The sequence below is a fragment of the Nycticebus coucang genome, chromosome 17, assembly GCF_027406575.1.
Source record: "Nycticebus coucang isolate mNycCou1 chromosome 17, mNycCou1.pri, whole genome shotgun sequence".
Taxonomy (NCBI): domain Eukaryota; kingdom Metazoa; phylum Chordata; class Mammalia; order Primates; family Lorisidae; genus Nycticebus; species Nycticebus coucang.
The window spans coordinates 88209865-88230760 of NC_069796.1; the positions used below are offsets into that span (position 1 = coordinate 88209865).

Sequence of the window (20896 nt, forward strand, 5' to 3'; positions counted from 1 at the left end):
GGGGATGTCTCTCCCCCTCCTCTTGGGAACGGAGAGTCGTAAATTCTTCTTTCAAACACAGCCGCTGCTATGTCTGTCACATTACCATGTGTTTTAGGACACTGGCACACTTTACCATCATGGCTCTGCTATAGAGACAGACGTATTTCCCTGAAAGTCAGTTGGAGACACTGCTACGAAATGCTTTCTACATTGATTGCAGCTACTATTCTTCATAAAGTCGTATCTACTGCAATTATAAAATGTTTGGCCTGTTCTCTCCTATTACTTTGGCAAAATTAGTATTTTGACAAACGAGAGAGGATGACTATCACTCTGTCGTGTGTTCGAGCTTGCTCCATTCTCCTCCTGGTATGCTTTCCCCAAACACGGACCTACGTGCTGTACGCACACCCAGGGGAGGGCTGGAGCTGCCTCCTTCTGGCTTGTAAAAGCCAGTATGTGCGTCTGTTATCAGCTTCTCTTTGGTGTCACGTTGGTGGCTTAAAATCAGCCATGGTGGAGGTATTTATACTATAGATGTTGGGAAATGCTAAAAATCAGCCCTCCCCCCCCCCAAGAGTCAGCTGTTGCTCACCAGCATGGCTCTGCTTTCTGTCCCCCACCAAGACCTGAGAACACAGTTTGCATCTTCACTTTTTGCCTGTGGCAGACAGACCGGATCAGGCGCCTTTGGGCAGGTGACACAGGCACAGCTGGCCTTTCTGCTTAGTCTCTTACCATTCTAAGGCAACCACAAGGCAGCCAGGGAGTCACCTCGAAACAGGCTCACCATTTCTGAAGAAAGGCTCCCCTGGACCCCACGCTGCAGTTTTAAATGGCATGTGAAATATTCCTTCCATAGCTTCCCACACATTCCAGCAAGTCTCATTTTCACTCCATTCATGAGTGAATTCCCCCCTGGAATGAGCTGTCCGATGGAACGAGTGTCCCTGACATAGGTGGAAGGATGTATCCAAGGAAGATGTGTGCAACCATCCATCACAGATGCTGGGGGGAGTGTTCTAACTTTAAGATGGGCCAGAAAATCTCTCAAGTTTCAGAAAGCACAGAGGGCAAAGAAACTCATTGGTTCTATGATACAGAAACAGGGGCTTGGGGCTGCTTTCAATGAGGAGGCAGCTTCCCCCCCCCAGAAAGAATACCTTGCAGGTGGGGACTTCATCTCATATCCCCTTGAACATGAAAAAAGCTTCTTTCCCAGGGCTGGGCACATGGAAGGTTCTTGATGAATGCCGGCAGTGGGAGAGGTGGAGAGAGCATTGGTTGGAGAACCAGAAAGCCATTCCAAGCTCCGCCATGATCGAGCTGGGTGATGACCATGAGTTTGCTTTCTTTTTGGGGGGAGGGGTCTGTTTCCTTAGCTAATTATACAAAGATATATTCTAGATGATTTCTTAGGAATAACTGGTATGCTAATTAAAACACCATGATTCACACCAAGTCTGTTTATAGCACAATTGGATCATAAACACAAACTTCCCTTAAAATATACAAATTAGTGAGCAGACAGAGCAGATTCAGTAGATCCATGAATTTTGAAGGGTTTGTTAGACTCAAAAAGTCATGAATTTTACATTTGCTTCCCTTTACCTGAGAGAAAGTGCCGATTCTTCTCTTAGGGAATATGTTGGTTGCCTCCAATAAAAATCGCATTCAGTTGATCTGGGTTTAATCTGTCTGTGGTCAGTACCTGCCCCATTCACAGTTTCTTATGAGTGCAGTTTCCCCTGGGGTCATTTGATGTGTGTTTCTCTGTCTCGCTTAAGAGCATGGGTCCTGGAGCCTGGCAGATCTTCTGCAAAACCCCAGCTCCATTAATATTGTTAAAAGTGACCGTAAGACCCAAAGAATACAGATTTATGCAGTCCCTACCAAAATACGCCATGGCATTCTTAATAGAAATAGAGAAAATAATTTTAAAATATATATGGAACCCCAGAAGACCTCAAATAGCTAAAGCAGATTGTGAGCAAAAGGAACAAAGCTGGAGGGAACACACTCCCTGACTTCACAGTCGGCTGCAGTAACCAAAACAGCCTGGTACTGGCCTGCGACAGATTCACAGACAACAGAGCAGAATAGGGAGTCCAGACACAAATCCACAGATTTACAGCCAGCTTATTTTCAACAAAGGCCCAAAAAAATCATTGAGGAAAGGACAGTATCTTCAATAAATGATGCTGGAAAACTGGATATTCACATGCAGAAGAATGAAACCAGACCCCCATCTCAACACTTAACAAAACTCAACTCCCGATGGATTAAAACTTAAATGTAAAGAAATCACTAGAAGAAAACATAGGAGAAAACGATTCAGGACATTCACCTAAGCCGTGAGTTTATGGGTAAGCCTTCAAAAGCACAGGCAACAAAGCAAAATAGTCCAACAGGATTATATCAAACTAAAGGGCTTCTGCACAGCAAAGAAAACAACCAACAGAGTAAAGAGACAACCTGTGGAAGGACAGAAAATATTTGCAAACTATTCACCTGATGAGGAATTAGTATGCAGATTATACAAGGAACTCAAAGAACTGAACAACCCCTCCATAGTCTGATTTGAAAATGGCCAAAGGATTTTGTTGCTATCAACTTATCAACGGCTCACTTGCTCATTACCCTCTAGACACTTGACACACTGCATATGGTGGACAAGGCCAGTGTCCTGCCCCTGTAGGACGGCATGTGGCTGCTGAGCAACACGGGAAGATTTGAATTTCAGGAGATGAATGACAGGAGGTAGGCGAGGCTGGACATTTTGAGAGATTCTAGGAAGAATCTAGGAACGTTTGCTGGGAAGCTTGGCTGCATCCTGTTGTACACATGCCACCTGGAAGAAAGACTCGGACCCTACTTTAGGTATAAATCAGATGGTGATTTATTACACCTGAGCAGGCGGGTCGCTGCCCAAAGGCAAACGGCCCAAAGTGAGGGGCAGGTTGACTTTTATACCATTTTTGTTGCCATGCAAGCAACTAGGAACAAAAGCAGAACGTGGCAGCTAGCTGGGGCGGGGAGTCAGGGGGCTACCGTGTGGCCACCGCGTCATGGACTATGTGGTGGTTGGCATGGGGACAACTTGGGGGGTGCAGTACCTTGGGAAATTCGCATAGGTAATTTTTTCACCATTGTTTAGCTATTGCTAGGGCGTTGGGGTAAGTTTTCCCTGTTGTTTTCCCTGTTGCTAGGAGTTCTTGGGAACTTCCTTGTTCTATTCTGAAAACTGTTTGAGGAATTAACCCAAGGTGCCGGGGTTTGAGACATGCGGGGACTTGGGCTGAGACAGTTAGAGGCCTTTAGAGGTCCCTTTGCTGGGTATGACAATCCTAAGCAGAGAAAAATGTGTGGTGGTTTGAGGAAAGGGAACGATGTAACCAGCTCCCCAGGAATCCTGGCTGCTATGTGGGGAGTGCATTGGGGTGGGGGCCCTGAAGCAGGGAGCCTGGTTAGGGAGCTGTCCCAGGGCTCAGGGAAGAGATGGTGGTGGGCTGGGTTGGGGGAACGGCTGGGCAGGAGAGAATGGGGACTTCTGTACTTTTCAGGCATTTTCAGTCTGTGAAGTAGGTTAGGCCAGTTGTGCTTTGATTTACAGAACAGAATGAGAAAAAGGGCAGTGACAGAGTGGTCTCTATGTATGACCTTCCCATCTCTGCTGTGCATCCCTACAGAAGGCTGTGTGAACTTGGGGATTAGGGGAGTGGTTCAAGGGCAGTCATGTCTATGCTGGTCTCTCTTGTTAGACTCTGTTCTCTCAATCAAGAGCTGGAACTAAGTAGGGCGTGGACTAGTGTCCCCATTTTTGCCCTCATTTCATGATACCCCAGGGCGTTCCTTCTCCTTATCATGTGATCATTCACCTGCCTGTGATCTCCACCAGTGTCTGCTTTACACACCTGCTTCCAACCGTGGACTCTGGAGTGAGGCCCCAGCCTCATCGTCTCCAACTCCCCAGGCACCTGGAAACCTGCTGAGATGTCACAGAATCATCACGTCACAGAGTCCACTAGCTGACTGTTCTCCAGGGGAAGGGGCCCCTCGGAGATGCCCGTATCTGCAGGGTGGTGAGCCTGCCACTCCTTCTAAGTCATCCAGCCTGACGTCTGGCTCAGATCTCCTGCTGGCTCCTTTCTGCGACTCTCCACAGTCCATTGTTATTTTTGTTAATCCCACATTCATTCTGTCTGATGGTATAGTTTGTTTACCTGTTTTATTCCCTCCATGGTGAGGCCCCCGAGGACAAATGTTTGCGTGGGTTTTATTCATCTCAACATTTCTCGTAGCCTTCAAAAAAGTGCCTGGCACATAGTAGTTACGCAATAATGAGAAAGTGAATGAATGAATGAGCAGTCAGTGCTCATTGCTGCAAAGTCCCTCTGTACCCTCCGCTGAAACATCCCCCGTTAACCATCACCAACTGCGCTGACAGCTGCTTGTTGGCTCCACCCCTGCAGCGCTCTTCTCTTCCCTGACACACCTTCTCTGCCATCGACTTCCTGTTCTTCAGATACCCCAAGTTGTCACTGCCAAGTTAGTTCCTTGTACCTCACATCCTTCTCCCTTTTCCCTTTTGCCGAGGACGCTTGGCGCTATTTCTTTCCACGGCAGCTCCTTCTTGTCATTTGGATCTCAACTAATCACTCGAGACACCCCCCCACCCATCCCCACACACACCTTTTTATCTCTCTAGACTGAATTCTGGGGATTCCTTAGATCTGTGTTTTAGTTCACTAAATTTCTTTTCTACTGTGTAATCTCCCTAGAGGTCTTCAGCAGCTACTCTACGTTCACGTGTAGAACATACGTGAACATTGTGAGTATTCGCATTTTAAATTCCTTCCTGGGACCCCTCTTGCATGGAATCCCCCCCCCCAAAGTGATTTTCCCTGCTTTGTTGCATCTGCTGATTATCTCTAAGAAGCTGAGTATCTTTGTTATTGCTGTAATTTTTCTTTTTTGCTTTGGGTAGCATTGTCATTTTATTTTATTAAGTCGTTTGTACATAGATCAAAAATACATTGATGCCATTATGGGATTTGATGCGTTGATTATTTGTACAAATTGGAGTGCTTACATCCTACATAGCTGTCACCTCATTTACCCAATTACAGCATTAAGACATTTGTGTTCTACACCTGATAGATCCAATTTGTACTTGCAACGTGCTCCACAAGTGTGGTCCCCCTACTAAGCCTCCCTCTTATCAAGGGAACACTTCTGCACTGCTGTAGTTTTTTGAAAGTGATTTTATAGGAATTACCGCCTGTTAGCGTCCCACGTAGGTTTTGGAGGGGACCCTAAGGACTTTGTTAATTATTGAATAGTTGACACACTCGTTCCTTGGTGAACGCAAGATCTATGCAAGAATTTGGATGCAACCTCATGCAGGATGTAGGCAGGGAATGATGATTTCTTGTGTTTGTTATATCAGTGACAATTGCTGGAAGTTTACTTTTCTGCTGTGTCCTCAGACTGGAGCATCAGTCAAGGCAGAGGTACCCAGATGCCAGGTGCTTACCATAGGAGCTTAATGCTTAAGAATACCCCAGCTAAGTGTGTGAGTAGGGAACTCACTGGAACCACATATTTCTAAGATTTATCTCATGCACACTGAGTCCATAAGTCTAGGATTGAACCTGGGAATCAGAGTTCTTATAAAGCTCTGCAAGAAATTTGATGTATAGTGAAGTTTGGGTATTAACAGTGCTAGAAGCTTTGAGGATTTGAAATGGGGTTTCTTTGTGTCGCTTATTCCTTCCCCCCAAAAAGCATTTTTAGCAGTGTACCTATAGGTAAGTATAAATACATCATGAAATCCAGACTAAAAACACCTGCACAAACACACATGCTATGCAGGTCAGACTGGCTTCCCAGCAAGATTGCAGTAGTGCTGTGGTTGATATCCTCACCAACACCCTTGTGAGGAACGTGGCCACCAGCTGTGTGTGAGCCCTACTGCCCAGCTCTGCAGACCCCATCACTACAGCAAAGCCTGGCTCGGCGAATTCAGTTGTGGGGCAACTGTGGAACAGCAAGGGGATGCTGAGCTCTGAAAGGGTTTTAATATTCCTGTGGTCCCCTCTGCCGCTGTCACATTGCACAGACATGCTTAGTAGTCCTGCAGTCTCCATGAAGGCCCCTCTTGGCCACCTGAGCTGTCCAGGCCACTCTCTGCCACTCCTGTCCTGTGGAGCTCCCCCAGCCTGGGTTGTCTCACACCTCTTGTCTTCTGCCCAGCCTTTTCCTCTGCCCAGAAAACTCCTGTCTATCTCCAGGACTGCCCTCAAATATCACCATCTCCAGGAAGTTTTCCTTTCACCCTCTTTCATTTCTTCCTTCCTTTTATCCCTCCACAATCATCGCTGGGCCTATATCCTGTCCAGCGCGCCCTCCCCCACCGACTTTCCCGCACACCATGCTGTTCACCATCCAGCCTCATCTCCCACCACGCTGCCCCTCGCTTCTCTGTTCTGTCTCACTGGCTTCTTGCTCTGCAGGGCCTTCACACCGGTGTTGTGGAAAGCTGCTCCCCAACACCACCCCTGCTAGCCCCAGCTCCGCTGTCACGTCTCCTTTACTGCCACAGCTGACATGTGCATTTATTTTGTGATCCCTCAGTCATCTCAGGAGGGCACTGTATCCCCAGTGCCTGGCACCAAGACTGACATATAGCAGGTGCCTCATCCCTTTTTGTTGGACAAATGAATGAAGATAATCCTGAGCATCTCAACTTTTCTCTTCCTTTAGATTCGTTGTTTTTTTTTGTGTGCAGTTTTTGGCTGAGGCCTGGTTTGAACCTACCACCTCTGGCATATGGGGCCAGTGCCCGACTCCTTTGAGCCACAGGCGCTGCCCTTTTTTTTAGACAGAGTCTCACTCTGTCACCCTGGATAGAGTGCCATGGCATCAACCTAGCTCACAGCAACCTCAAACTCCGGGGATCAAGTGATCCTTCTGCCTCAGCCTCCTGAATAGCTGGGACTACAAGTGCCCTCCGTGACGCCAGGCTAATTTATCTATTTTTTAGTACAGCCTCTTCCTCAGGCTAGTCTTGAACTCCTGAGCTCAAGTGATCCTCCCACCTCAGCCTCCCAGAGTGCTAGAATTACAGGCATGAGCCATCGTGTCCCACCTGGATCAGTTATTAACTTTTCTTTTCTTTTTCTTTCTTCCTATCTTTCTTTCTTTCTTTCTTTCTTTCTTTCTTTCTTTCTTTCTTTCTTTCTTTCTTTCTTTCTTTCTTTCTTTCTTTCTTTCTTTCTTTCTCTCTCTCTCTGTCTCTCTCTCTCTGTCTCTCTCTCTTTCTTTTTCTGCCATTGGCCCTTTCAAGAGACTTTTGAATACCTAGTTACATGAAAGTTCCCTGTTATTTCCAGGATTCAAGACACCCCAAATAAAGAGAGAATTGCCTATTAATTGCAAGAGAAGATTTTTTTCTAGGGCAAGCAGCTGATGAATTGTATTACAGATATCCCATGACATAGCCCACCGCATACAGAGTTTAAAGTGGAGGTCTTCCAGTGGCTTAAATGCACATGTATGTGGCTGGGGTCATAGTGTGTTCCCTTGAAGAACCCATGGTCCTGTTTTTTTTTGGTTTCAGGAAAGAAGATAGTGCAGAGGCAAGCACAGTAAGCTGGGAAATATTTGCATCCTTCTCAACTGAGCAGCAGAGCAGAGCAGAGATGACTCACGATCTGCAGTCCCTTCCAGAGGCCCAGACTACGAGCTGAACAACCATCTTCCTGTCTCAAGTCATCCATGAGGAATGTTTCTACTTTACATGATACCAACCAGGGGACCAAAGAGATGGCTCTTGACCGTAAGAAGCCCGTATGTATTGGCACGGCATGGTGGCAGGAGCCTGGCTTTGTAGTGCCTCTGCCACTCATAAGCTGTATCACCTCGCACAAATGAATACTATCCTTCTTCCAACATCCACTTCTTCATCTGCTTGAGGGTCCTGATGCCCACTTGACAGCTTTGTTCTGGTGATCCAATGAGCTGATGGCTGGGGAAGTGCTCCGAACACTGTAAGGTTCTCCCCACGTCAGGGGCGTTGCTGCGTCTGTAGAAAGCAATTCCTTCTCTCTCTGCTTCCTGCTGGCTGCTCAGGCAGGCTCTTCTGTGAGGGTTTGAGGCATTGACAGTCCCACATAGTTTCCACCTGAGATAGGGCACCAAGATGGCAGGACAGTGGTTTTAAAAACCATCTTAGGAGTCATCATGATGTTAGAAAGCTCCTGCAGAAACTTGGGCTAACATGGCATCCCAGCCATGTGAGCACTTTCATAGGGAGGGGCCATGGAGTTCATCAAATTCTCAGAAGAGACTGGAATCCATAAGGGATCAGTCACCCTTAGTCCAGGCAGCAAGGACTGTTAGAGACCCGTCCAGGGACCCAACTCTGTCTCCAACTTGACGGTGGCCTTGAGGCTGTCCTTCAGCCTCTATGGGCCTCTGCTCCTCATCTATAAAGTGGGTGTAACCACGCACCTCCCAGCACTTCTCCCAGCCCTAACATCTGAGGAGTCCATTGCCCCTCCCTCTTGCCCTACATGATGCCCTCCCTTTGCCAAGTTCCCACGGAGGGGCAGGTTCTGAGTCCTTGTTTCCAGCATAAACAAAGAGCTCCTCATTTCTAAAATACTTGTGTCCACGAATTGCCCCAGCTAACCACAGCACCCTGGAGTACTCCCGGCCTGCAGCCTCGTTCAGCTCCATTTGCCTGGCAGTTAAAGAGTATCAACAGGTAGCCGCTGTGATTGGACAGAGACGCCTTCTCCCTCTGCCATCTCCCTGTAAACTGCAGGACAGTGAGGCCAGCCGATTCAGGCAGCAAGGAGGGGGCTGATGGGGACCTTCGAAGTCTCAGCATTACCCAAGAAGATGTAGTAACAATGGAGCATCTCTGCGGGGAAACCTCGGAGTCTACCGGCCCTGCTGCTGTGAGACAGAGCTGGGCAGGGAAACCTCGGAGTCCACCGGCCCCTGCTGCTGTGAGACAGAGCTGGGCAGGGAAACCTCGGAGTCCACCGGCCCCTGCTGCTGTGAGACAGAGCTGGGCAGGGAAACCTCGGAGTCCACCGGCCCCTGCTGCTGTGAGACAGAGCTGGGCAGGGAAACCTCGGAGTCTACCGGCCCTGCTGCTGTGAGACAGAGCTGGGCAGGGAAACCTCGGAGTCTACCGGCCCTGCTGCTGTGAGACAGAGCTGGGCAGGGAAACCTCGGAGTCTACCGGCCCTGCTGCTGTGAGACAGAGCTGGCAGCAGGAAGGGAAACTCGGTGGACAGAGTCGGCCCCAGGGGTCTTAGACTTGGCAGACCTGGAGCAGCAGTTAGTGAGGGGTGAGTGACAGGCAGGCCCCAAACCCTCGGGATAGACTTTTGAGAGATTTGACCCCACATACCAGGTGGGGCCTGGGACAGAAGGGGCCCACACATGTCTTGTTTGTCTTATATCTTTTTTAAAAATTGTGGTAAAATATACATCACATAAACCTCACCATTATAATCATTTTAAATATCCAGTTCAGTGGCATTAAGTGCATTCTCATTATTTTGTGACCATCACCAGAACTTTCTTGTCTTGCAGACTTGAAGCTCTATACTTACTAAACACTAACGCCCCCGCCCCCCCCCACCGTTGCCCCTCCTCCAGCCCCTGGCAGGCTTCATTCTACCCTCTCTCTCTGAAACGAATTGGACTCCTCCAGGGACGCATATAAGTGAAGTCGCACAGATTTGTCCTTTTGTGACTGGTTTATTTCTCTTACCATAATGTCCTCAAGGCTCATCCTGTTGCAGCATGTGTTATGGGTTGTAATTCCCTTCCTTTTTAAGGCTGAATAATTCTATCGTGTGTTCAGAACACACATTGTATATCCACCTGCCTGTCTGTCCGTGGGCTCTGGAGTTGCTTCCACCATGTGGCTATTGTGAATCAAGCTGCTATGAACGTGGCTGTGCAAATACCTACACTGTATTATTTAGTATTGAGATTAGCAAGTGACATTTGAAAACCAAGAGATTTCTTATAACAATCTGGATTTCTGTCTTCTCTTGGAAAATCAGTGGATCTGACAACATGGGCCTCTATCTCTGTGGCCACAGTCAGAGGCGAATGAGGCCAGTCGGCTCCCTCCCCCTGAGTGGCCACGCAGCCCAGGGGACCCCAGGAACTCACACCCCACGTCTTCTCCTCCACTCACTGTGTAACCTGCCTGGCTGCGACATGGAGACATCTGGCCCGCTTAGTAGCCTCGTGTTATGGGTAAAAATGCAGAGGCCCAGAGAGGGACTGTGACCCGGGCCCAGAGTCCCACAGGCCAGAGAGTGACACAGCCACCTTCATACAGGAAGGCCCTGGGTTGGGCGTCTTGACACCTTGGCTCTACTTCCGGCCCTGCTGCCTGCCTGTCCCATGTCCTGGGGCAAAGCCCTTAAACTTTCTGAATCTGAGATTCCTCTTTTGGAGGAAAATGGGAGGAATGGTGGCTTCTTTGACAGCCTCGTGGAAGTATTGTGAAGACAGAATACTGACAGTAGAATGCAGTAGGAATGAGAGGAGACGCCATTAAGAGCACACGCCACGCCTATCAACATGGGGTTGGAGTCCTATTTCCTCGTTTGCAAAATTGGAAGAGGAACTTCTCCCCCACAGGGCTCTTCTGAGGATCCACGGCAGCAGGGAAGCTCGAGCTCCAGCAGAGGCTACTGTTGTTCACTTTCTCACAAGTGAAGCCATGTGCTGGGGCTCCATGCCCGCTTCCCTGCAAAGCACAAACCCAGCAAGCGCCGTGACAGCACATGGGAACGACTGGCCTCTGAGTCCATCAGCCTGATTGCAAAATCCACCTGTGTTTCACCTGCTGAGGGCACCCCGCAGGTCAGCCCACTATCTAGTCTGCAAATTCTTTCACGGGGGAAGAGGAATGGGGGAAATATCACCGTCCTTGACAGCACAAGGAGAAACGAGAAGTAGAGTAGATGCTCATTAAAATTAGCATCCTTCCTTGCCTTCTCAAGCAGAACTCTGCCTCCTAGTAAAAGGATGGCTGTTTCCAAATATTTCCAAGAAAAAGGGACAAAGAAAGATGTGATTTCCAGCTTTTTACTGAGGTTTGTCACTCACTGGGTTTCATTCATTCATCCAACCAACACACATTGATTGGCCATCACTAAGTGCAGGCCCCAGTACAGGCACCTGAGTTCTAGGAGAGAGCAAACCACATCACAAGCCTGCCCTCGTGGGCGCCTTTCACATTAGCCAACTGGTGAGTCAGTCTTTAAATGCTCATTAAGTGCCTTCTCCAAGCTGGCTTTCCAAGGGGCCCTAGCTTTAGCTACAAGGCTCATCTGTTGCTGGATATGGGTTTCCTTGGTGTCTGGACACCACCTCACCCCCACTTCTCTGCCAGTCCCAGATGGCATGCTTGTCCTGGGCCCCAGACCAGCATCCATCCCTGGTCTCTCTGCCCACTTGTGATGGTTTTATTAATACCTCTGTCCTTTCCAGTCCCCAAGGGAGGCCTTTGAGGCACCTCCAGGCCAGGGAAGCACTATGGGTGAACGATCCATCCCACTACACACAGGACAGCCTTAGAGGCCAGGTGGGGACCCCTATCAGAGCCCTGCCTCTTATTTTACCTTTAGGCTTTAAATGAAATGGGAACATGGATGGAAAAGCACTTTGTAAACTCTTAAGTTCTGCGTAAACATACAGGATGGTTTGATTTTCATCTAGACAAGTGACAGACCACCTGGTTTAGGAGGAAGAGGTTAGGGTTTAAAACCAGAATGATTAGACTGAGTTTCTAGGTCTGCCGCTTATTGATTCATAGACCAGAGAAAGTGACCGCCTTCCTCAATTCATTGGCCTGGCAGATGGAGGTAACAAAACTTACCTGCCTCAGGACCTGGTGTGCACGTCAATGGAAAAGCAAGATGGGGGTGGTGCTCATAGCTCAGTTGGCAGGGTGCTGGCCACATACACCAAGGGTGGCAGGTTCGTACTGGCCTGGGCCAGCTAACCAACAATGACAACTGCAACAAAAAAAATAGCTGGGTGTTGTGGCAGGCACCTTGTAGTCCCAGCTCCTTGGGAGGCTGAGGCAAGAGAATCACTTAAGCCCAAGAGTTTGAGGTTGCTGTGAGCTATGACACCACAGCACTCTACACAGGGCAACAGCTCGAGACTCTGTCTCAAAAAAAAAAAAAAGGCAAGATGGAAACTCATTTCGCAGACTTCAGTGTTGGGTGTACACTTTATTCATGCCATTAATTTACTGCATATTTATTACACACCTACTGTGTGCCATTATGAACCAGGTGATCTTTCATATAACAATCTGAAAAAGATGTCCCAGGCGAAGGAAGAAAAGAATTGCTTGTCAGATGGTTGTACTGCACGTTCATAGATTATGATTAGCAACAGCCAGCAAGTTGGCATGGCAACATTTCCCCATGAACTGCTAGGCAGTGTTCTTAAAATAGGTACGTTGGAGGTGTGGCGGCAGCAGTGACACGCCGAGGTGGCACTGTCTGATTGCTCTGCAGACCAGCAGACGCTGCGCACTCAGGGTATCTTGCCAGCCCCCTTCCCAGGGCAGCCAGCAGAGCAGGAGTCAGGACAACAGGTCTGGAACCAGCCTTTGCGAGAGCAGGGCAGGACCTTAGACTTCAGCTAGGGTGTGTACCCTTCCTGTCCCCATTAAAGGTAAGGAAACTGAAGCCCAGAGATGTTGACTGACATCCACGGTCCGGGGATGAGCCACTGGGTTGCCAAGGGAACCGAACCTGGTTCAGATGTCTTTTATGGAAGGTTCTCCAGCCCTGCAACGAGGAAGGCTGCTCTGATTCAGAACTCTAGATCTGAGTCTGATGCTGTTCATTTTCTAGGGGGTTAACATTTGTGTGGTATCACCGAGCAACAGGTATTAGCTCGAGGAATTCTCTCCTCTGTGGAAGAGGGAATCCGTGCTTGCGTTCTTCCCTGGGGAAGGCCTGACTCCTAAGATATCTTTGGAAGCTCACCTCCTTCTTAGGTACATTTAAATGCTGAAGGTTTAAACCCTTCCTTTTACAGCCTGGTTTCTTAGGGTCACATCAAGCAATAACAACCATTAAAGGTTTATGAATTGCTTTGCAATGAGAGTATTGTATGAGTTTTGTTACCCATCATTGCAGAGGACAGAGAACCCAGATCCTTTCAAAGATGAGTTCCTTTCTATTTGTTCTACTCAGCAATTTATGGAGCAAACTTTATAAAGTGAAGAGGGCTTTTCGCCTTTGGGTTGGCAAGCTTCTTTGAAGAGATTCGCAGCTCCTGTTTGATTTCAGGGTGAAATTCCGAATCTGGAAGGTGAAACTTTTTGAGAACTCGGTCAACTTCTGAGAATAGAGTGCTAGACGTTTCTGATGTATTTTAGACACTCAATCGTTTTTTTTTCTTTTTCTCTGTTGGGACAATGCAGTGGAGGGGGTTGGGTTCCAGGCAAGGTGTCCAGGCAGGAAGGGGGTGTCACAGAGCTCTGCCCCTCTCCCCCCTTTATCCCTCGACTCCAGGCCATTTACAGGCATAAAGATTGCACTCTGCAGTCAGACTGTTCTGCAGAGTTGCATGTCAGACTGTTGCATGTCAGATTGGTTGCATGTCAGACTGTTCTGCAGAGTTTTTACGAAAACTGATGCCCAGGCCTCTCCCCAGGGAACTTAAACCAGCCTGTCTTGTGTGGTGCCTCAGGCAGGGACCTTTTAGGGCATACTATGGCACCCTAAACCTTTTGCAAAGCTCCCCGGAGATTCTAATAGCAGGCTGGGTGGAGGGGGAGATCCATCAATAGTCTCTTTCCTTTCTGCCATTCCCCGGGTAATTAAATTCCAAATGCCGCTGTGGGTCTCTTCCATGTTAGACGCATATTTATTTTTCCTCCAAGCTAGGAAAGAAATGTATTCTCAGAATCAAGAGAAAGGCACGTCTCATCTTCAGGGTAGTTTCAACCGTGAATCAGCTTCGTAACTTTACCTTCAGGGGGCCTTTTAAGGGCCAATGGTCCTTATGAAAATGAAATGTGTGATTTGCTGGAGTATTGAGAGCCACTGTGGCAGAGACTGGTGCCCAGTTCTTGGTGGCTGGTCACTGCACAGTCACATAAAAGTTCAGATCATACAACTTCTGGGTGACACAATAGATAGATATAATAAAGGAGTCTGTTGGAAACAGTTATTTGCATCCTAAACTCCAGAGTATCCAGAAAGAGATTCTCTGCGATAGACAGATTTACCAGCGGTGTAAGCAAAGACTTCTATGGGCCTTTGCACAAATGGCCAACTGTATTCCTACCTGGTTTTCAAATAAATTCTTTGAAATTCTCTGGTGCCTTAAGGGGGAGGAAAAGGAAACCCCCCTTGGGATTTGCTAATATATTTAGTTTTTTTTTCTGTTATGAGAATTTCTAAAAAAAAAAAGATGATTTGCACCTTGGACCTAAAACTGCTTTCAAATCAGCAGACTCGGGATTGAAGGGTTGGGTTTCCTTTATCCCCTTCGACCTTCTCTAAGTCCTACTGTGGTTTCTGCAAGCACAGCTGCCATGCAGTTCAGACTTCTGTGTCTTTGGTGTAAATGCAGCGTACAGAGTCATGGAATGATGAATGGAAGAATTGACAGCACAGAAATAAGGCTGTGCCAAAGGGTGGACTGATAATAATTCAAGGAATAGGATTGTTAATAATGGCTGAAAACTTGATATCAACTTTGTATCACTATTTTCTTCTTTAAGTAATACGATACGACGTTTTCAAATGTGACATTAGAGGTATCAGGGGAAATGAATGCCTCCATAATGATGTTATATGTATTAACTTTTCATTAGACTATTCCTTGGATCTAGACAAGGTTTGCACCTAGCAGAAGTAGGAGAGTAGGCTGGCCGTGCTGGCACATGCCTGGAACTCTAGCTCTCTGGAAGGTGGAGGTGGGAGTATTGCTTGAGGCCAGGAGGTTAAGACCAGCCTGAGCAGGAGCGAGACCCCATCTCTGCAGAAAATAGAAAAATCAGCCAAGCATGGTGGTGTGCACCTGTAGTCCCAGGTACTCAGGAGGTTGAGGGAGCAGGATGTCTTGAACCCAGGAATTTGAGGCTGCTGTGAACTATAACCAGGCTACACCATAACCTGGGCAACAAAGGAAAACCTGTCAAAAAAAAAAAAAGAAAGAAAAGAAGGGAGAGTAAGTTCTGGGGCCACGGGGTGTGGATCATGCCTCTGCCGCCAGCTGGCTGTGCAAGGTTGGGCAATCCATTTCCCCCTTTGCCTCAAAGTTCTCCACAGAATCAACTGGAAAGGTGTGGGGACTAATGAGATGACACCTGTGTCCTAAAGCACCCAGCACATGTAGTGAATGTCGGGAACCTTCCCTCACCCCTTTGAAAATGTGCTCTGCACAGACACAGTTCAGTGGAGACTGGTGTTTACTCCACTAGCTCGAGTTCAGGCACTAAGCCTGGCTCTTTGCCAGCTCAAATTTTCACTGCCGGCTTTTGTTGGTAAGAGAGGGGCATAGGAATATTGCTGGCAAAGTGGTAAGCAAGACTTGCAAGTTCATTTTGACCAAAACTCTCTGGTCTCCTCACTCCCTCCAGGTTGAATCCTGGGCAGAAATCACGTGAAGGCTATAAAGAACAGACATCGGTTTGGACCTTGTGTACCTCCTCACTGGAGCCCAAATGCACGGTAATTCTATTCCATGCGGTTGCGCGAATCTAGAAGGACTCCTACACATCTGACTTAGTAAGTCCAAGGGTCAGATTTTTGGCAGTCCCAGTTCTGCCCCTCCCACAGTGAGACATATCCATTCACGTGAGAGAGGTCCAGCGACAGGAGCAGACCTCCCCCATGTGAATGCTCCTCGGCAGAATCCTCCTGGGGCCCTGGGGCAGTGACCTGTCCCCTCTTTTCTGCCTGCAGTGAAACAGCCAGAGTGGTCAGTCCTTGGAGAGGCTCATCTGATTCCTGGCCAGATGTGAGTCAGGCTTGTCTCTCCCTTTGGGGTTTTCAAAATTTGTAATGATTGCTTCATCTTGTGTAAAATATTCCATTTTCTCTTGTAATCAAGATGTATTTTTCTATGTTAGTTAAATGTATAATTTGTGTAATTTTGTACATTAAAATGTATGCTTTTTCACAATTAAAGGTTTTCTTTTCCCTTTTGAATGTTTAATTTATCAATGGTTGGTTACAAAATGTGGTAGACCCTGACATAACACAAAAGGAAGTGAATCTAAGACTCCTTTGATTTTTGGTGGGAAATAAATTATTTTCTCAGTAGTTAAATCCACATTGCACAAATAATTGATTTCCTTTATGACCCATTATATACCTCTATTCCTATTATGGCTTTGACAGATTACCATGCATGGCTAAAAGCAACACATACTTTTTATCTTATATTCTGAAGGTCAAAATTCCAAAATGGGCCTCATATGGCTAAAGTCAAGGTGCTGACAGGCAGAGTTCCTCTGCAGGGGCCTCCCTCCATCTTCAAAGTGGCATCTTCTAATCTCTCTCTGATTCTGACCTGTGCCTCCTCTGGTTCGGACACTTCTGCCTTTCTCACTGAAGAGGATACTTGTGAGGCTGCAGTATCTCAGGTCCATAATTCCAGCACTTTGGGAGGCCAAGGTGGGAGGCTAGATTGAGGCCAGGAGTTTGAGCTCCACCGGCGCAACCTCATCTCTACAATAATAAAACATTCCGGTGCGTATGCTATCATGACCTGTCATCCCAGCTATCTGGGAAGCTAGGGCAGGAGAGAGGATCAAAGGCTGTGGTGAGCTATGATTGCACCCCTGCGCTCCAGCCTGCATGACAGAGAGAGACTTTGCCTCAAAACTAAAACAAAATTAAGAAGGACACTTGGGATTTCATTGGCTCCTCCAGATAATCTAGGCTCATTTCTTTATCTCAAGAGCATTAGATTGAGCACACACATACCTGCATTTCCACAAGAACTAATGTGTGCACTGGTTCCAGGGATTAGAATGTGGGTATCTTTAAGGACCATTATTCTACCCTCCACAGTCCCCTATGTGCTGAAAAAGCAGTCATTTTGGATTCAAATTGGCCTGGATTTGAACTGCATCTCTGTCAGTTGCTGGCCATATAACCTTAGGCAACTCACATAGCTTCCCTGAACCTCTCTTCTCCTCTCTCAGGAAAACATGGTAATCCATTACCTGCCTTGCAGATTTGCTAAATGTATTATACATCTGACAGTAAATGATGACCCTCTTTCCTTCATTTTTCGAAAACATTTTTTAAACAACTAATGATTTTAAAAAATTATTTTTTCTGCCTAATCTGCACTAACCCTGAGCTGCCTCTCCTGTCCTTTCTGTGCCTCCACCTGACATGTCCCTTTCTGTTCTCTGCAACCAGCCTGGAAGGCTTCATGGTCTGATAGGATGAGCTCAAGGGTTGTCCTTTACCGGATGTCGTGGTATAATTCAATTATGAGAACTTCTTCCCTGGAGGACTGGGAGCAGTTGGAGGACAGGGTGGGGGAGGTTACAGCTGTTGTCAGGACTTTGCTCAGGGTTCCCCAGCTTCCTCTGTTGGTCTTTGCCAGACATTGCTCTGCTTGACCTTCCTGAAAGAGGTGGGTGCACTTCCTAACTGACATGCTTGGGCTTCGATCCTGCTTCCCTGTCTCTGCTGTGCTTGGGCTACTGACCTTGAGATGGAATGGAATGCTGTGGAAAGGACTCGGGCAAACCTGAATTGAAACCCCAGCTCAGTCACTCTCTGGCGGTTAACTTGAGCAATGGGCTTAAAGTCTGTCATTCTCAGCTTTCCAGCCTGAAGAGGGAGGTGGCCTGGTCTGCCACAGGGACTGCTGGAAAAGCCTACAGTGTGTGGAGCAGAAACAAACAATGTGCACAAGGCTCCTTACGCATGGTGGACAACCCACAAGCAGCAGGCCTCCTCCTCTGGAGGGGGAGAGAGGAGTGATGTGAATTCTGTGACATGCAGTGCATTTCCAAGTGTGTGTTGGACAGATGTTGTGTGACTAGTTGCTCAAGATTGCACAGAGTGCAGGATTCTAACTCAAACATCTATACTCTTCTGAACGCCATGTACAGCAGGTCCCTGTCTCTCTCCTCCCCCAGTGAGACTGCCTCAGCCGGGTTTCCTGGGAGAGAGGAGCATGGGAATTAAGCCATCAGACTACCACGTTTAAATCCTAGAAGTCTCACTTGCCGGCTGTGACCCTGGGAAAGTTATTTACCTCTGTGAGCCTCAGACTCCTCACCTGCAAAATGAAGTTAACACAGTATCCCAAAGTTTTCTCTGGGAAAAGAGTTCCTATATGTTAAGTGCCCTCAGTGGTCCCTAGCATGAATTGAACTTTCTGTAAGTGGAACCTATCAGTATTCCATCTTGATTCTGCATAAAAACATCCCTTTCTCAATGCCTTCCTGATACTAAAACCCCTCGTCTTGAGAATTGCCTAGCTCTTTCTGGCCGTGGAAAGGTTTTCTTAAAAAGTAGTAAGAGCTCCATCGCCACCGGCAGAGCCCGGGAGACAGCCTTCTCCAGACGCTGAGAGCAGACTCAAGCAAGGAGTAGGACAACTGACCCCATAAATTCTCACTCGGACCAGTGGATTTTCTGAAATTTCTTTGGTTTAAGTCACTGAAAATGTGTGAAGCTTTAGAATATGTTTCTTTTTGGTCTTCAACACAGAATTTCCTTTCCTTGTATTTCACAGGACAAACAGACATTTTCATAATTGAGAAGACTTGCAACTTGGAGGGGAGTGTCTGTGACAGAAATATGTACAAAGAAGGGAGAGGCCAAGGAGGGAGGATCTGGGATGTGAGTGGGCTGGGCAGAAGACACTGGGTGCAGGGTGTGTGTGTGTGTGATGCTTTCTGTTCTTACTGTGTTTAGCACTCTCCCCCCTATAAGAATATACATTTGACAGCGGATGCAGGGGGTGTGGGACACTTTCTGTTGAAGGTAGGGACTTTATAAATATTCATGTGTCCCCCACACCAGTCTTTCTCTGAAGCACAGAAAAAGGACTCGCTAAGTGCAAGGGGATGAGCCCAAGGTCCAGGCCTGGCTGAGCGGCTGTGAGACAGAGACATGAGGCAGTGGCTGCTCTTTTCCCATCCTGATTCCTCATCCGCTCAGTGGGGGAAATAACAATATCTGCCCACTGCACAGACTGGCTTGTTCTACGGCTGAAGACAGTACACTCAGGAGGATCCACCCACCCAGGGGTCCTCACTCTGTGGGACGCCAGAGTCACAAAAAGAAGAATGCAAATGTAGCTGTCTGTGATTCTCGGGCTTGGCCGGGCTGAGCTCAGGCCTGCTTGCCTGGGTGCTGAAGGACAGCTCCCAGCATGGGGAGGAGACTGGCCGGGATGCTGTGCCAGGTACTTAGGTTGCCTGCTGAGTCCCCACCAGGTCCTGGACTCAGCTTGTCCAGACTCGTCTGTAGAGAAGACTGGCAGGTTGTGATTCTGCTTGTTCAGGAAGTACAGCTGGGACTACCAGGTCCCTGGGGCTCTCAGTCCCCTCTGCTTGCTAATCATGGAGAAATAAGGAGGGGCATGGAGCCTGGCCCCAGAGAGGTGGGAGGAAAGCCTCCATAGAACAACCTTCAGGTCCCCGTGCCCTAGCCAGAGGAACCCTGGGCTCCTCCCCCAGGCTGCAAGCTGCAGGAGCAGCAAGGTTAAGCCAGGACGGTGGCAGGTGCCCCGGGATGGAGAGGGTTAGTGTCGGCGACTGCCAGGTGCCTGTGTGTGGTGTGTGGTAATCCATCTCTTTGTGTGCCTTTCTCCGGAGTGCCTTCCAACTTCCCTTATTTCTGGGGTGGATGAGTGTGTGTGGGCGGGCTGTCGGGAGTTTAGGAGTGCACTTGTGTAGAGTTGCCTGGTGGATTGCTTTTGGAACCGGCATGTGAAATTTTCTTTGTCATGCAGTGTTATTGGAGTGAGCATCGTGTGCAGGTGTGAGTCACCGGTTCACGTGGAAGAGTGCCTTTCTTTTGTGCGTCTGTGGGAGTGCGCTACGAGCACGTCCCTCTCTTGTGGCTGGGCCAGCCTTCCTGGCTCTCAGCACCCCTGGGTACATCCTAGGAGCTCTTCTTGTCTCCTCCCTTCCAGAGAAGTTCAGCTTCAGGGGAGGGACTTGGTCTATTTCGTTCACGACGGACTCAGACGAGCTGAGTCCAGTACCCGGTGCGGACTCAGGTCCATTTTGTCTCCCACAGGGTCGGGAACTAGCAAGCGCTTGGTAAACTAGTGCGGCGCGCGTGAATCGTGTGCCCAACGTGTGTGTCTCTCCGTTGTGCAGTCTCCGTGCGATGCCGTGGATGCGTGGGTTTGTGTGACAATGAGAGTTTCTGGTGTGTAATGAACCCTGCATGTGTACCAGCATACGTGTGTATGTGTGTGCAATATTGTCTATGGTGTGCGTCAACGAGCCCGTCTCTGGAGAAAGGGGTGTCATTGATGTACGTGGCGCATCTCTCACGTGTTTGTGTAATCGTCTGACGTGCGGGCATACCCTGGTGTGCCTTCGGAGTGTGTGTGCGCGTGTGCGCGTGTGTGCATGCACACAGCTCCCACCGCTCTCTCTGCTGAGCCCTGCGCTCCTCCTGCGGGCGGGAAGTGGAGGTGCCGCGAGGGCACTGCGGTTCTGCTGCCCGCCCTGGCGCTGCGGCTCCCGCACGTCACCATGCCTCCCCGCCCCATCGCTGTCCCCGCCTCCTGGTCCTTTGTAGCCGGCCATTGAGCTAACAGGCAGCCTCCCGGAGGCCCCGCCCCGGCCCCGCCCCGGCGCGCGCCCTGCCCCGCCTCTCCCCTCCCCTGGCCGCAGTCG

At 48.5% G+C, this 20896-nt stretch overlaps 1 protein-coding gene across 5 annotated transcripts in view; it reads left to right on the top strand.

Annotated features, from left to right (window-relative positions):
• The window catches only part of C17H4orf50 (chromosome 17 C4orf50 homolog), a 122389-nt gene extending 113353 nt beyond the window's left edge, over positions 1–9036 (top strand). For all 5 annotated transcript variants that reach the window (XM_053567366.1, XM_053567367.1, XM_053567365.1 and 2 more), the window contains one exon: positions 7604–9036. The gene's annotated coding sequence lies outside the window, so the exon portion shown is untranslated. The remainder of the gene's footprint in view (positions 1–7603) is intronic.
• Positions 9037–20896: the final 11860 nt, after the last annotated feature.